Source organism: Papio anubis, chromosome 12, assembly GCF_008728515.1.
Source record: "Papio anubis isolate 15944 chromosome 12, Panubis1.0, whole genome shotgun sequence".
Taxonomy (NCBI): Eukaryota; Metazoa; Chordata; class Mammalia; order Primates; family Cercopithecidae; genus Papio; species Papio anubis.
The window spans coordinates 3,233,471-3,248,104 of record NC_044987.1 but is presented as its reverse complement, the minus strand read 5'-3'; the positions used below and the strand labels follow the sequence as shown (position 1 = coordinate 3,248,104).

General features: G+C 45.8%; 1 protein-coding gene and 1 long non-coding RNA gene across 9 annotated transcripts in view; one reads left to right on the top strand and one right to left on the bottom strand.

The window, feature by feature from the left end:
* Window positions 1-14,634, top strand: part of NTM (neurotrimin) — a 1,410,016-nt gene that overhangs the window by 631,100 nt on the left and 764,282 nt on the right. The gene's annotated exons all lie outside the window — the stretch shown is intronic.
* Window positions 1,989-12,243, bottom strand: LOC116269802. Its single transcript, XR_004177623.1, has 4 exons — window positions 12,098-12,243; window positions 10,307-10,398; window positions 5,082-5,174; window positions 1,989-2,983 (listed from the first exon to the last, which is right to left on the bottom strand). It is a non-coding gene; the product is annotated as an uncharacterized LOC116269802 (long non-coding RNA).

The following is a 14,634-nucleotide window of genomic DNA, read 5'->3' as shown; positions in this document are numbered from 1 at the left end:
AGCACAGAAACCATATACCACATATTTTTAAGAAACAAGACTTAATACAATACCCTTGGATTGATTTCAAATAACTAGGCACCCTCTCTATTAAAAGTTTCAAACTAATTTACCGTGTCAAATGAACCCCCTTCCCCAAGACGATGGCCTGTGCTTTTTATGGTGATAAAAATAGTGCAAGGCATCGGTGGTCATTTTCTCCTTTTTGGTTTTCTGTCCATGAGGCTTAACGAATGGCCTGGCTCTCTATGCTAGGTTCACAATGGCCCCTAGAGCAAACCGTCTCTACTGTTCCTTCGCTGTTTCTAGAACAGCCTGCAAATGCTTATGTGGCTGCATCGCCAAAGAGAGATCTGACTCTGCTCCCCAGACATTGCCTTGGTCCTGCAACCTGAGGCCACCAGGAAAGTAAAATTAGTCTTTGCTTCACTAGGAACACGGTAATTGCTTATCAGCTTCAGCTGCAGAAGCAGATATTTTGTGCAAGGCTTTCTCTGCCAATGGTTTATGCCCCTTGATTCCTGCATGTTCTTTTGGAATTAGTATCTACTCCATTTTACTAAGGGAGGAACTGACTAACCAAAAGGTCCTTTTCACTCCCTCTTGCTTTCATCCTGGTGCAGATAGTCCCTATGCCACCCTATTTATTTATGCCACCTTATTTATTTGTTTATTTTTAAACAAAGGAAAATTATTTCTCATAATTCTGCAGGCTGGAAGTCTGAGATCAGAGGGCCAGCATGGTCTGGTTTCGGTGAGGACTCTTCCTGGCTTGCAGACAGCCACCTTCCCACTGTTTACTCACATAGTAGAGGGAGAGGGTGGGCAGGAGAGAGAGAGAGAGAGAGAGCCCTTTAGTGTCTCTTTTTGTTCCATTTTTTAAATTTTTCCAGCTTTTTTGAGGTATTGTTGATATACAAAAATGGCACACAATTATTGTGTACAACATGGTGAGTCTGGACATACGTGTATACTCATGTTATCATCACTGCCATCAAGGTAACAAATATATCCACCCCTCCAAGAGTTTCTTCAAGTACATTCATTTTACTTCTTTTATTTTAAATTTTAATTTCTTACGGCAAGAACACGTACAATGAGATCTAGCTGCTTAACAATTGTGACTTTAATATTCATTTTCCTCTTTGAGCCTTCCTCAGAAATTACTCCCTTCAAAGAATGTTCTTATAACACACATGCTCAGACACGTACTCATGTGTGCACACACACACAGACACACACACACACCTTTCTTCTGTAAGTGAAGCCCTTTGCTTCCTCTAGGTCTGCCCATGTGTGCACTGCCCAGGCCACAGAACCCTTTCCCTTGCTGTGTTTCTAATACCTGTCACCTACACCGCCATGGGGTATGCCCCAGGACGACATACTCCTTCTTTGGACCTTCTCACATCTCAGATGCTTGCGGTACCCCCTGCATGAGAAGGACAGCACTTCTGAGGGAGCTGCAGACACCCTGGTGCTGCATGTTGGGGGTCTGCTCACCCCAATACTGTCCCCTGTAAACACAGGGAACAGCCCCCTTCCTGCAGCTGACCCCTCACCTCCTCGCCAGGGACCTCCTGCCTCTCTGTCAACCTCCAGCCTCAACCAAACACCAGTAGCTTCCTGAACACTTGGTTTCTCATTCTCTGTGCCCGTATCCACGCTTGTCTCTCTGCCTGGCACGGCATGAACTCTTCTTTCTGTCCAGAAAAGTCCAACCAATATTGTTGGCCCAGGTGGAGCGTCTTCTCATGAGGTTTCCAGGTCTCCTCCTGCCTCCCCGCTGCCTCCCAGGCGGTGAGAGCGGGGTTGGTTCTGTTCTCGCACCGTCACCCCACCTTGTACACGGCTCGGTTGTTGGCATTCTCCATGCTGGGCTGAACATCTTTGTTGTCATGGCTCCTTCCCCTTCCAGCCGCAGGGCACTGCGAGAGCAGTGTCTGGACTTTATATGGTACTCAATAAATATCAGATGCATAATTGAGTGAGCAAGTAAGTGCCTTTATGTTCTCCATTTTTAGAGCAAAAATTAATCATACATTTGAGTCATTTTGCAGTTGTGCTAGAAAGATGTCTGAGAAATCTGTAAAGGGCCCTGAGATCCTGTGGGGACTCTGCCCCGTGACTTCTGGCCACCCTGACCCGGTGCACTTCACTGGAATCATCTAGAGCTCCCGTGTCCTCAGCACAACCATGAAATTCAGTTGCTTATCTTTTGCCTAGCGTTCTCAAGGGAGAATCATGGTCCTTATGCAGACCCATCTACATAGTCAGGAAGTCCTATTTCTGTCTGACCTTAAGTCCTATCAGTCCCAAACTAGAAAACACTGGGTTTCAGAAGAGGATGAGTAACCTTTGTGCACCTCAAGCCTGAAGTGGTTAGGAATGAAAATGTGATGTCAATATGAGATGATATTATTAGAAACCTGTTAAATGGACTCCTGGCTTGTGCTCTTAATGTCTCTCCCTTCAAGAAAACTGCCCCACACCAGATCTCATTTTGTGTAGTCAATATAATCCTGATAAGACCTATCACAGCACTTATGGTGCTAGAAGAAATTAAACATTTAGGGGATTCCTCCAGTGCCACACTGACTGAGCTCAAATGACGCTGCTAAATTGACAGATGCATTTGTCTGTTCTTGCTAGCTAGTAAGTCTCCCTTGCAGAGTGTACAAATTCCTTTACAAGGAGATAAAAACAAATCAGGAACTCCTTTATGCTACCTTTATGCTGCTTTCTCCAGGAGGGAGTCTCCCTGTGCCTGCCACTGGTGCGTGTGTGTGTGTGTCTGGATGTGCATGTGTGTGCATGTGTGTGTATCTGTGTGTGTGCGCACGTGTGCTAGATACAAGGGGCATGCAGCAGGTAGAGCCAAATTGCTGCTCAACTCATCATCCACACAGTGTGAGTCTCGAGCCTTCCAAGGCTGACCCTCTTTTCCCAGCCATTCTGTTAATTGAGCCAACCGTGCCAACTCCTGAAATGCAAGGACAGTCTTGTCAGCAGGGGAAGGCACCTTGCACCTCTTAACCAAATGCGGCACAACTTTAAACCGATTAATAAAACTCTTAAAAGGATAATATTGTTGGGCAAAGTGCTAAGGTTTCCTGCGTTCACTTGGGTTGTGTTTTTATTAAGCTGTAAGCCTTGTTCTGAAAAAGAGAGAGGGGGAAGAGGGAGTGAGAAAGAGACAGAGACTTTTATAGCCTGCAGCCTCTTGTTTGCAGATTATTTTCCAAAGATGCTCAGTAGAATATCAATTGCCTGTGATTAGAAGTCCTGCTAGGTACTACCTTGAACAGAAGACGCTTTAGAAGTGAAAGCAGTTCCTCAGAGAAGCCACACATTTTAGTCTTGGAAAAATCTCTCAGCTGAAATTTGACCCTCAAGGTGGTCAGAGCTAGGATGTGGGGGTGTAGCTTGTGGGGATGGGTGTAAGCTGGGGAGATGGGCAGGTTTGGAAGCTCCCGTTCTATTTCACCTAAGGAGCATATCATTTCCTCATCACCAGAGAGACCCTGTGGTGGACTGGGGAAGAGAGGGGCTGGGAGATGCTTGGGGGGAAACCTAAGAAAACCTAGAGGCTGGGCACGGTGGCTCACGCATGTATTCCCAGCAGTTAGGGAGGTCAAGGTGGATCCCCTGAGGTCAGAAGTTTGAGACCAGCCTGGCCAACATGTCGGGGCCCCTTCTCTACCAAAAATACAAAAAGTAGCCGGGTGTGGTGGCACATGCCTGTGATCCCGGCTACTTGGGAGGCTGAGGCAGGAGAATCGCTTGAACCTGGGAGGCAGAGGTTGGCAATGAGCCAAGAATGCACCACTGCACTCCAGCCTGAGCAATAGAGTGAGACTCTGTCTGGGAAAAAAAAAACCCCAAAAACCTAGAGTCTGGCCAGACACACCTGGGAAAGCTCTGACCTGGAAAGCCTAAAAGACATCTCCTATTGGAAGCTGCTCAGGGCCCATCCTATTAACTCTTCCATTTCATGAGGAATACAGTTTACCACAAACATTAAAAAAATCTCCTCTCCATTTTAATAAATAGTGATAATTTCTAAATGAAAGTATGAGCCTGCATCAGCTCAGTTGTGTAAATGTTAGAGTCATGCATGTTTCTTCCCCAAATTATTTCACAAAGATGCTACTTGAATCCATTCCACTTGCCCATCAAAATGAGAAGATGGCGCCAGCGAAGGCAGAACAGATGGGAGAGATGGAACATCACCTGCGTTCCCAGGGACCCAAATTCTTACAGACATTTGTAGTGACAGAGGTGCAATCATAGCACATGATATGTGCCCAGTAATTACTTGCTGAATAAATAAATTCATAAACAGTAATGATGGCATCATCATTATTACTACTACAGCATAGCAAACACTACTGAAACCACATCATCAGCTGAGAGCAGAGTCTTACATGTTTTGCATATAGTAAGTCACAGAATCCTCTCAACAGTCGTAGGAGGAAAATTCTCTCTGTTTCAGTGGTAAGGAAAGTAAGTTCAATTTGCCTAAATTATTATGGATTATTCACAAATGAACTATCCTCCAATCATAAACAGCAAACAAAGAAGATGTGGCAAAAGTGGCCGGTATCTCTAGAGCACTGACCACATACCAGGCTCAGTCCTGGACTAGACCTCATTAAATCTTCACAGTCCTCTTGCACGACAGTGAATATTAGATCCTTTCTACAGAGAAAGCTCACTGACCTGTTACTCTTCACTTGATATGGTATCGTCATTTTACAAGTGGGGAAACTAAGGCTTAGAGAAGCTAAGCTCTTTGCCCAAAGTCACATGGCAAATGCCAGAAGTTAGATTGTAGCCCAGAAAAGAAGAGGGAGAAATTCTCCTAGTCTCATATGACATAATAGCAACTGTCCATCTAGAGACCTTTGTGTAGTTTTGATTGGTCAGATGTGAAAAGAGGGTAGTCTTCCCCCAACACAGGCTGCACCCACACTTCTCATGGGAGTCTTTCAACACCACCACTGAGGCAATCCAACATGGCAGGAGGACACTTCTTCTGCACATACTGCACCTAGAATCCACAGCCTAGGCCCACTCACCTCTCTGATGGTTCCTCATTCCACCACGGCCAGTTGAGTATGGAGCACCAGCACGCATTCAAAGTCAGCCTTGCTACTTGGAATATGAGGGACCTTAGTAATGTTGGGGAGGATTACAAATATATCAGTTCACATTACTGAACTTGTCCCAGCGGTATACTTAATAGCTCCCAGATGCTCTCTCTTTTTCAACAGCTTTACAGAGATACAATTCCGTAACATATCATTCACCTGTTTGAAGTATCCACACATTTGGCTTTTAGTATATCCATAGAATTTTGCATCCATTACTGCAATCAACTTTAGAACGTTTTCATCATTCCAAAAAGAAACCTTGAATCCCTTAGGCATCTACTCCTGAATCCTACCATTGCCCATTGCTCCAGTCCTAGGCAACCCCTAATCTGCTTTCCTTTTATTGTTGCTGGGTTTGTGTTTTGGTTTTTGGGGGGTTTTTTGTTTGTTTGTTTTGTTTGTTTTGTTTTGTTTTTTTTTTTTGAGACAGAGTTTTGCTCTTGTTACCCAGGCTGGAGTGCAATGGCATGATCTTGGCTCACTGCAACCTCTGACTCCCAGGTTCAAGTGATTCTCCTGCTTCAGCCTGCCGAATAGCTGAGATTACAGGTGCCCACCACTATGCCTGGCTAATTTTTGTGTGTTTTAGTAGAGATGGGGTTTCACCATGTTGGCCAGGCTGGTCTTGAACACCTGACTTCAGTTGATCCACTCGCCTTGGCCTCCCAAAGTGCTGGGTTTGCAGACATGAACCACCGCGCCCGGCCTCTAATCTGCTTTCTGTCTCTATAAATTTACCTATCCTGAACATTTCATAAGTCTTTTAATGACATTTTTTATTCCTATTTATACACTCAGGTTTTTCTCTATCTTTTCTTTTTTTCTTCTCTCCGGTTTTTTTTTTTTTTTTTTTTTTTTTTTTTTTTTTTTTGTTTGTTTTTTTTTTTTTTTTTTGAGACAGGGTTTTACTCTTGCCCAGGCTGGACTACAGTAGGGTGATCACAGCTCACTGCATTCTCAAACTCCTGGACTCAAGCAATCTTCCCTCCTCAGCCACCTGAGAGCTGGGACTACAGGTGCCCACCACTATGCCTGGCTAACTTTTAAAAAGTTGTTTTGTAGACATGGGTCTTGCTACGTTGTCCAAGCTGGTCTCAAACTCTTGGCCTCAAGTAATTCTCCCACCACAGCTTCCCGAAGCTCTGGGATAATAGGCATAAGCCACCATGTCCGCCTCTATCTCACTTTTCTAGGCCTAAGAAAGACCTGGACCCTCTTGACTCCAGCTGGATGCTCTTTCCAGCCTCAGAAATGGCTCTTTAGAATGGGCTGAGATTCTGCTCTGGCCTGTGGTCCCCACTCTGGGAGGCTCCTAGGAGCTTGTCTTTTTCTTTTAATTCCTGAATTCTTCCCAGATATCATTTATTCTGTCTGTATCAGTCTTCCTTTTCCTCTGATCTTTGCTCTTCAGACTTCTAAGTCTGTGCTTCCGTCACTGAAAACTGCACAGACTCACTCGAAGCTTATTGAAAAGACAGATTGTCTTTGGGAGGCCAAGGTGGGTGGAGCATGAGGTCAGGAGATCAGGACCATCCTGGTTAACGCAGTGAAACCCCGTCTGTACTAAAAATACAAAAAATTAGCCAGGCGTGGTGGCGGGCGCCTGTAGTCCCAGCTACTGGGGAGGCTGAGGCAGGAGAATGGTGTGAGCCAGGAAGGCGGAGCTTGCAGTGAGCAGAGATCGCACCACTGTACTCCAGCCTGGGTGACAGAGCAAGACTCGAGGAAGGGAGGAAAGGAGGAGAGGGAGAGGGAGAAGGAGAGGAAGGAGAAGAGGGAGAGGGAGAGGAGGCAGATTCTTGGACCTCAGCCTCAGAGGCCTTCATTCAGTTCATGGGAATCAGCATTATTTGTAAGGCCTCCCAGAAATTCTGAAGTGGGTGGTCCTTTGATTTCACTTTGTAAAGCTCTAGCCATCCTCTAGTAATACTCCTCGTCCACGTTCCAGCAACATTCTCCATTCCTTGGTTCTGGCTGTGGTCTAGAATTGGTTCACAAATCCTAAAATTGTCTAAAACCTAGAAGCAATAAACGAACCTTGAAAGAGATGCCTTTAGAACAAATGAAAAGGAGTGACTTCATAGATCACAAATTTGTGGAGTGTTTACCCGTAGGAAACAGGGCAGGCTAAAATAATAATCTAAAAACAAGGCCAGGCGCGGTGGCTCACGCCTGTACTCCCAGCACTTCGGGAGGCCAAGGTGGGTGGATCACGAGGTCAAGAGATCCAGACCATCTTGGCCAACATGGTGAAACCCCATCTCTAATAAAAATACAAAAATTAGCCGGGCGTGGTGGCAGGCGCCTGTCGTCCCAGCTATTCAGGAGCCTGAGGCAGGAGAACCCTTGAACCCGGGGGGCGGGGCTCGCAGCGAGCCGAGATGGGCCTGGCGACAGGGAGACTCCGTCTCAAAAATAAATAAATAAATACATAATAAACATTATTCAGTAAACAGAATTGCCTATTACATACTAGGCACTGCACTGCAGACTCAGAAAGGAACAAGAATGATACACCCCTGGCCCTCCAGAGAACACGGTGGCAGAGAAGACAGCCACGGTCGAACTGACTAAGGCAGCGCAGCGGTGCAGAGAGGTAGTTAGGAGCAATGGCTTTCCAACCAGATGTGCTGGATCCCAGTTCTGCTGTGCGGCCTCGGGCACGTCACTTAGCTGCTCTGTGCCTCCAATTGTTGATTTGAAATGGGGATCGTAGTGGTTCCTCATGGGGTTGCTGTGAGAAGTGCTTCGAACGATGAGGTGCTCAGGAAGTATTAACTACTAGGTAACTAACTAACCATGTTTTTTATAGACACTGGAGTTGGGGAGGGGAAGTGGAGTTAGTGGCTTGGCAGGAGCCGCTCACTGGGTCTGAAAGACTCTGACAAAGTGACATTGCAGTGGCTCCAAGCACTAGACTTGGTGATTTACATATATTAACACCAATCCCCCAAATCCTGTAGAGTAGGTATGATGCCTGTGTTAATTTACCCAGGAGAAAACTGAGCTTCCCAGAAAGTTTGAGCATCTTGCCCAAGGTCATAGAACTGGAAACAGCGCCAGCTCCCACCCCAGCTCCCAGGCAAGCTCTTGGTATGACAGGCCAGCCAAGGTGCAATTCTGGAAGGAAAGCTCCGTTATTAGTTGTTGGGGGAAACCAAAATATTTAAAAATAACTGTGCCCTCTCACATGCTGCCTCTTGGTACCACAGTCAAAAGAGAATACTGGGCTGGAAAAACGTTGTGTTTAGGGAGACAATTCTTCTGTCCTTCTGCTTCTGCTCTTTGTTAAAGAGTACAGTGTAAAAAGACAAAAGAGATTTCGGATTCCCTTCTCTGAAACAGATCCCACAGCACAGAAGGCTGCAATCTGAATCCTGTACTATTTAATTAAGGCAATACAGGACTCGTCCTTTCAGAACTAGGTCACAAATGTGCCTCAGCGCAGAGACTCCTTTTTGGTAATATGGGCTTTGGGAGGAAGAGAGCACATGTGAAAAAAAGTGAAATCTGTCTTCCCAGATATCAGCTTTCTGTCTTGGGCAGGGTACAGTGGGCTAGGCGAACAATTTAAAACAACAACAACAGCAATCTGAGACCCTGGTTGGGTCAATTTAAAAGAAGTTTGACCAATACCCAGATATTTCATAAACTCCCATTGAAATGCACAGAAACACACACATCAGGTCAAACCCACGGTGCTCTGACTGGCGGGTCAGTGTGCAGCCGGGTGCCCTCTGGCATGCAGAGAAGGACATAGGCAATGCAGGGCAGCCTTTCTCTTTCAGAAAGGATGCCACTGGCCCCTGCACTTCCTAGGGAGGCCACGGGGTCAGACCATCAAAGGTGCCCTGATGTACAAGGGGAGCCTGGCTAAAAGGTCACAGTGATCTGTGCCAAGATTCCCATCCCAGAACCCAGGATCCTTCTGATACACAGAACAATTGAAGACGTTTGCCCCCTAAGGACACTCTTAGACGTTATTTTTCTCCAGAATTAAAAGAACCAAAACTGGACCATCCGTGACTCCTGTCCCAACCTTCCCATCCAGGCTGGATGTTACCATTTTCCCACCCCTGCTTCCTTCCCTTTGTCTTGCTTTACCTGGCTGTGCCTTTTGATCTTTGGTGTGACAAATTTCAGCTGCCACTAATGCTCATGTAGAGCATGTCTCTCTTTCCCTTGGATGACTGTGCGCGCAATGAAAGACTTTGCAGAGACGGCTCCCTGAATAGAAATGCACGCCAGACAAACAACGCGAGCAGCTCAGACATCCCCACAGAGGCTCCGGGAGCTTAAAAAGCCCACGTCGCCCTAGAAAAGAGGCTATTAAGGTGTGGCGCGATTCGCACTTTCAGGCAGAAGCTTTTTAAGCTGCTGTAGCGCCCAATCAAAAGGAGATGAAAACTTCAGTTTTTCAAGATATGCAACTCTTCTGCTGATGAAGGAGAATGTTCCCGGGTGCAGGTGGAATGAGAATGGGTTCCTGGCACACACTCAGCAACCTGGCAAGGAGAGCTCGGACCCCATGGCCATCACTTCTTGTCTGTCTGCTCTCCATTTCCCCACAGCTTCCAGGGCCAGCATAAGGGGCTGGAGAGGAGGCTCAGGACCCCGTAAAGATCTCAGTGGAGCTGAGCAGGAGAACACCACTGACTCCGCACTCCCTCCTCTTGACATGGCCCTGGAGAATTCCTAAACAAGAAGCAGTAGCAGCCGAAGCCCAGGAGCATGTGCTGGAGAGGGTTTGGGAGCTACTGGTAAAGTTTGACCTGCTGCCTGGAGCCCATGTCCTCTTCTGTCATTCCTAGAAGGAAAATTAGACCCAGAAGCCTGGCTTTGGAACAGGGAAGACTGGGGTTTACATTTTGGCTTTGCTTATTTATCACTGTGTCCCTAAGCCACAGTTTGCTCATTTGCAAGATTTCTGTTTTTCAATACTGTAGAAAGGAACAGATGAAAAGTCTTGCATAAAGTGCCTCACAGTAGAAAACCAACATAAACTAGCCTATGTGATATTTTCAAATGGCAAGAAAACGAAGGCAGGGACTCCCAACCAGCAGGAGACAATTCAGTTCAATTGAAAGTAACTTCAGTTTTCTCCCAGTGTTGGGTAGAAACAGAATTTCTACTCTCTCTCAAAGTCTTACCAGGTAGGTGACCACCTCTCCCAGGCACATTCCACTCCTCCAAGGCCCCGTCTTCTGAAAGAGTTCCTTCTCCTATGATTGCCAGGGAGAAGCTGGAAGAAAAATAAATAGAGATTATTTTCATTAACAAGTGCCTTCTATCCAGCTGACATTTTTCTGCTCCCAAATCTTTCCCAAATTAGAGTTGTACCCTGTACTGTCTCTCTATGGAAAGGGTGGGCCGTTTCTCTTAAAGAGTGAGAACCTGAGGCAGGCTACTCAGTCATCTCTCGAGTACTGGTGACCAGAATGTGCTGTCCCCATGTAGATTTCTTCTAAGGGGCTGGAGCACTGTCCACCTGTAGGCACTGGAATCTCCAGGGGCCTCTCCTTTTGCTCACCAGACACAGCCTCGTCACACGAGCCAGAGCAGCCTCATGCTAGCTTAGGGGATAAAGGCCTGCAGGTTCTTCTCCTTATTTTTAAAGCAAATTGCTCTATTCCCTCTCGTGGCTTCGGCACGTGAGTGTTGGGGAGGACTTCGGCTGTGTGGGTGTGGGAGCTAGACGCCCAGTGTGGTGTCTGGGGAGGGTTAATGCACCGCAGCTCTGACGTGCTTAGAGAGTCAAGTCTGGCTCGGCCTTCGGAAATCCAAATAATCTTTAAATGCCAACTTTATGCTTCATAGTTACAGTGAACCATTCAGGGGTGGCTGCAATTTAGGAAATGTCACTGTACTCCCCAGTCCAGTCAGTGACCCATTAGCTAAAAGCTGCACTGAGTGTCTACAAACCCTATTCTCAAAGCCCCCTCAGGTGCCCCACTCCCTTTAATTCTTTCAACATCTAGGAAAAAGGCGTTGTTCATACTGTAGTTTAGAGATGCATAAATTGAGACCCAGATGATAGTGATGTGACTTGTCCCAGGTTATGCGGTGTGTGAGGGGCTTTGAGAGTCCCAAGCCTAAGGTATCCCCACTGGGCCACACTGACACACCCAAGAAATGCAAACTAGAGTGTGTGTGTGCATGTGTGTGCGCATGAGTGTGTGTGCACATGAGTGTGTGTGTGCATGAGTGTGTGTGTGCTTGAGTGTGTGTGCGCATGAGTGTGTGTGCGCATGAGTGTGTGCGCACATGAGTGTATGTGTGCTTGAGTGTGTGTGTGCATGAGTGTGTGTGTGTGCATGAGTGTGCGTGTCTACACATGCACCTTTACATTCACTTAGGGATGGCTTGGATCCCGTCCAGTGATCTACAGTCAATGCCAGTCCCAGAGTTCCCTGGGTGAAGGAAAAAGAGAAGTTAGGAGAACATCACAGTGGAAGGAAGAGGCGTGGCCTACGCTTTGTAAAGGAAGCAATATTATTCCTCCTGGGAAGTCAGTTGTCTCCCCAGGCTTTGAATGGAAAGCAGCCTCAGAGTTCCTTGGCATCGAGGGGAGCTGCTCCCTCCCCAGTCCCCGCTGTTGCCTCTGGGAGGACCTATGCCTGGTGCTGCTCCCTCCCCCCTCCCCGCTGCTGCCTCTGGGAGGACCTATGCCTGGCTGAGGGGGCCTTTGGGGCTATTGGAAGAGCAGCAATCCTCCTGATTAGCTCCTCTCCAATAAGCCCCCTACTTGGCTGTGGCCTGAGCTCTCTCAGGCTTGGAAGAGACTTTAGACAGCATCTAATCTATGTTTAGTGCAATAATCTCCTATTCAGCAGGAATTCTCAAAAATTTTCTCAGAAAACCAGTCCCTTTGGATGACTCTTTAATAAAATGGGGATAAAGACTCCATAATTCACCAGTTTAGGAAATTGCTGGATACGTACCCTCCTCTGAAAGAGTCACAGTGAACTTCAGCATACAAAGGCTCTGAGAAGTCCTGCAATAAGGAAACCAGTTTAACATTGTTAAGTTATGGTAAGACTAATAGGCTTTTATATAGACACACTTTAAGCATCTTCAGTGACAGGAAGCCCCCATCACATTAAACCTTTCTTCCCAAAGTACACTTACAGTATGTGTCTTTGGGCCTATGTATATATTTTAATTTCTCTTCTGGTTGAAATGTTTCTGGAGTACAAGAACTATATACCATATTATTTATATGACAGTACACAACATATAGAGATGTTCAGTACTGCTCTTTCCATTAGGACATCTAAGGAAACTGAAATAATAGAAAGTATCACAGTCTAACTGCAGAGCAGAGTTAACAAAATTAGGGTGTTTTCTTGTTAGATCACTATAACTTTTAGAGTTGAGATGAACGAATAGGAATCTACCTTTCTGCAATTCCCAGCCTGATCTCTCTACTTCACTCAATTTCCTTCTACTGTTTAGCTGAATATCTTCAAGAAAGTAGTTTAATGGTCAGGAAGGGAATGGAAATCATAAAAATAATGGCTTATCCTTCCCCAGTTCAAAAAGGCTTTGAAGTGCAGATGATTTTTCGTAGACCAGCCCTTGGATGGCATTTACCTCTAACAAGGTAACATCCTCTGCCTGGCTCCTGGAAACTCCTGTTCTCTCCAGGCTCACTGGGTGCTCTGTGGACTCCAGGCGAATTATCTCAAGCGGCAAATATACCTTAAAATGAGGAGAAGTGAGATGCATCTTTTTTTTTTTTTTTTTTTTTTTGAGACCGAGTCTCACTCTGTTGCCCAGAGCTGGAGTGCAGTGGCATGATCTCCGCTCACTGCAACCTCCACCTCCCTGGTTCAGGTGATTCTCATGACTCAGCTTCCCAAGTAGCTGGGATTACAGGTACGTGCCACCACACCCAGCTAATTTTTGTATTTTTAGTAGAGGCAGGGTTTCACCATGTTGGCCAGGCTGGTCTTGAACTCCTGACCTCAGGTGATCCACCCACCTCAGCCTCCCAAAGTGCTGGGATTACAGGCATGAGCCACCACACCCGGCCGTGAGATGCATCTTCTAATACCAGGGTTAAATTTCATTTCATTCCTTGTCTGATGCTATTCAGGACTGTTATCTTCTTTCGTGTTCAAAGTGCAATAGAATATATATGTCGGCAGAAAGCCAAGCTCAGACACAGTATCTAGAGAAGGTGGGCTGGAAAAAGGGAATCAATATGATTTGTGCTCCCTTCCTTCCGCTCTGCTCCTACCAATTAGAGAAGGGAAGGACTCAGCCCCCAGACCATAAATAACAGCTCACCCCTGAAGGAATATGGCTCTGTTCACATTGGCTGCATATTCCATAGGTTTGCATCCTTTCAACTCTTCTCCAGCACAGTTGAACAAATATGAGAGGAGACAACAGGATGTGGATATTTGAGGGCTCTTCTTTTAAAATAACCAGAATTGGTCCAGCTAAATGCACAGAAGCTAAAGCTCTTCCTAGCACCCACTTTCCTCTTATTATGGTTGCCCATTCCTTACTTCTTAGGGTCACAGCCCTGACCTGCCTTCACCCATTGTCTTACACTTTTGCTCTGTTCTCCACCCCCAAGATTATCAGAGCTTACCTGTATTTCTGCTTCTTTCTTTCAATGTTCTCTCAACTAGGCACACTGGAGAGGCTCTAGTTCACACCAAACTTTCAACAACTGGCAGACTGCCTCTATGTAAACGTAGGAAAATGCCTAACTCAAAAGAAGAAGATAATCTCTAATGGTAGATTCACATAGGAGAGCTCATGAGAATAGTTTCCAAGACCATTCCAAGCATGGCCAAAGGGCATCTGCCTGCATCAGATCTGATAATAAGATGATCCCTGACATAAATAATAACGTAATTGTTCATGGCAAGGTCTCTGGAGTCTGACTACCTGGATTGAATCTTAGCTCTGTCAGTTTCTTACTGTGTGACCCTGGGAAACTTCTTAATATTTTTCCACAAAATGCGGTGCAATAATATCACCAATGATATGGTTATTGCAAGATTAAGTAAGTTAATCTTTGTAAATGTTTAGCACAGTGCCTAGCCCATTGTAAACCCTCAAAAATATTACCTCTCAATACATGGCTACAAAGATACCATGTGGTATACAGGCACATTTCAAGGACTTTGGGGTCAATAAAACTTCAGCTTGAATTGTGGCTCTTCTGATTACTGGCTGTGTGATCGCAAACAATTTATTTAACCTCCTTTTAGCATCAGTTTCCTCATGGTAAACAGGAATAATTGCATTTCCCTCATTAGCACTGTTGTGAAGGTTGAAGAAATCATGTGTTTGAACATACCTTGTAGCTAGGACGCATCAATAAATATTTGGGGATGGGGAAAACATCCTCTGAGCAGACAGCTTGAAAAAAATGACAAGGATTCTTTGGGGCATTTAGATGTGTGCATTTCAATAATGGACTGGCTTAGTCGCTCTGTCCTGAGGCTATCCATCAACT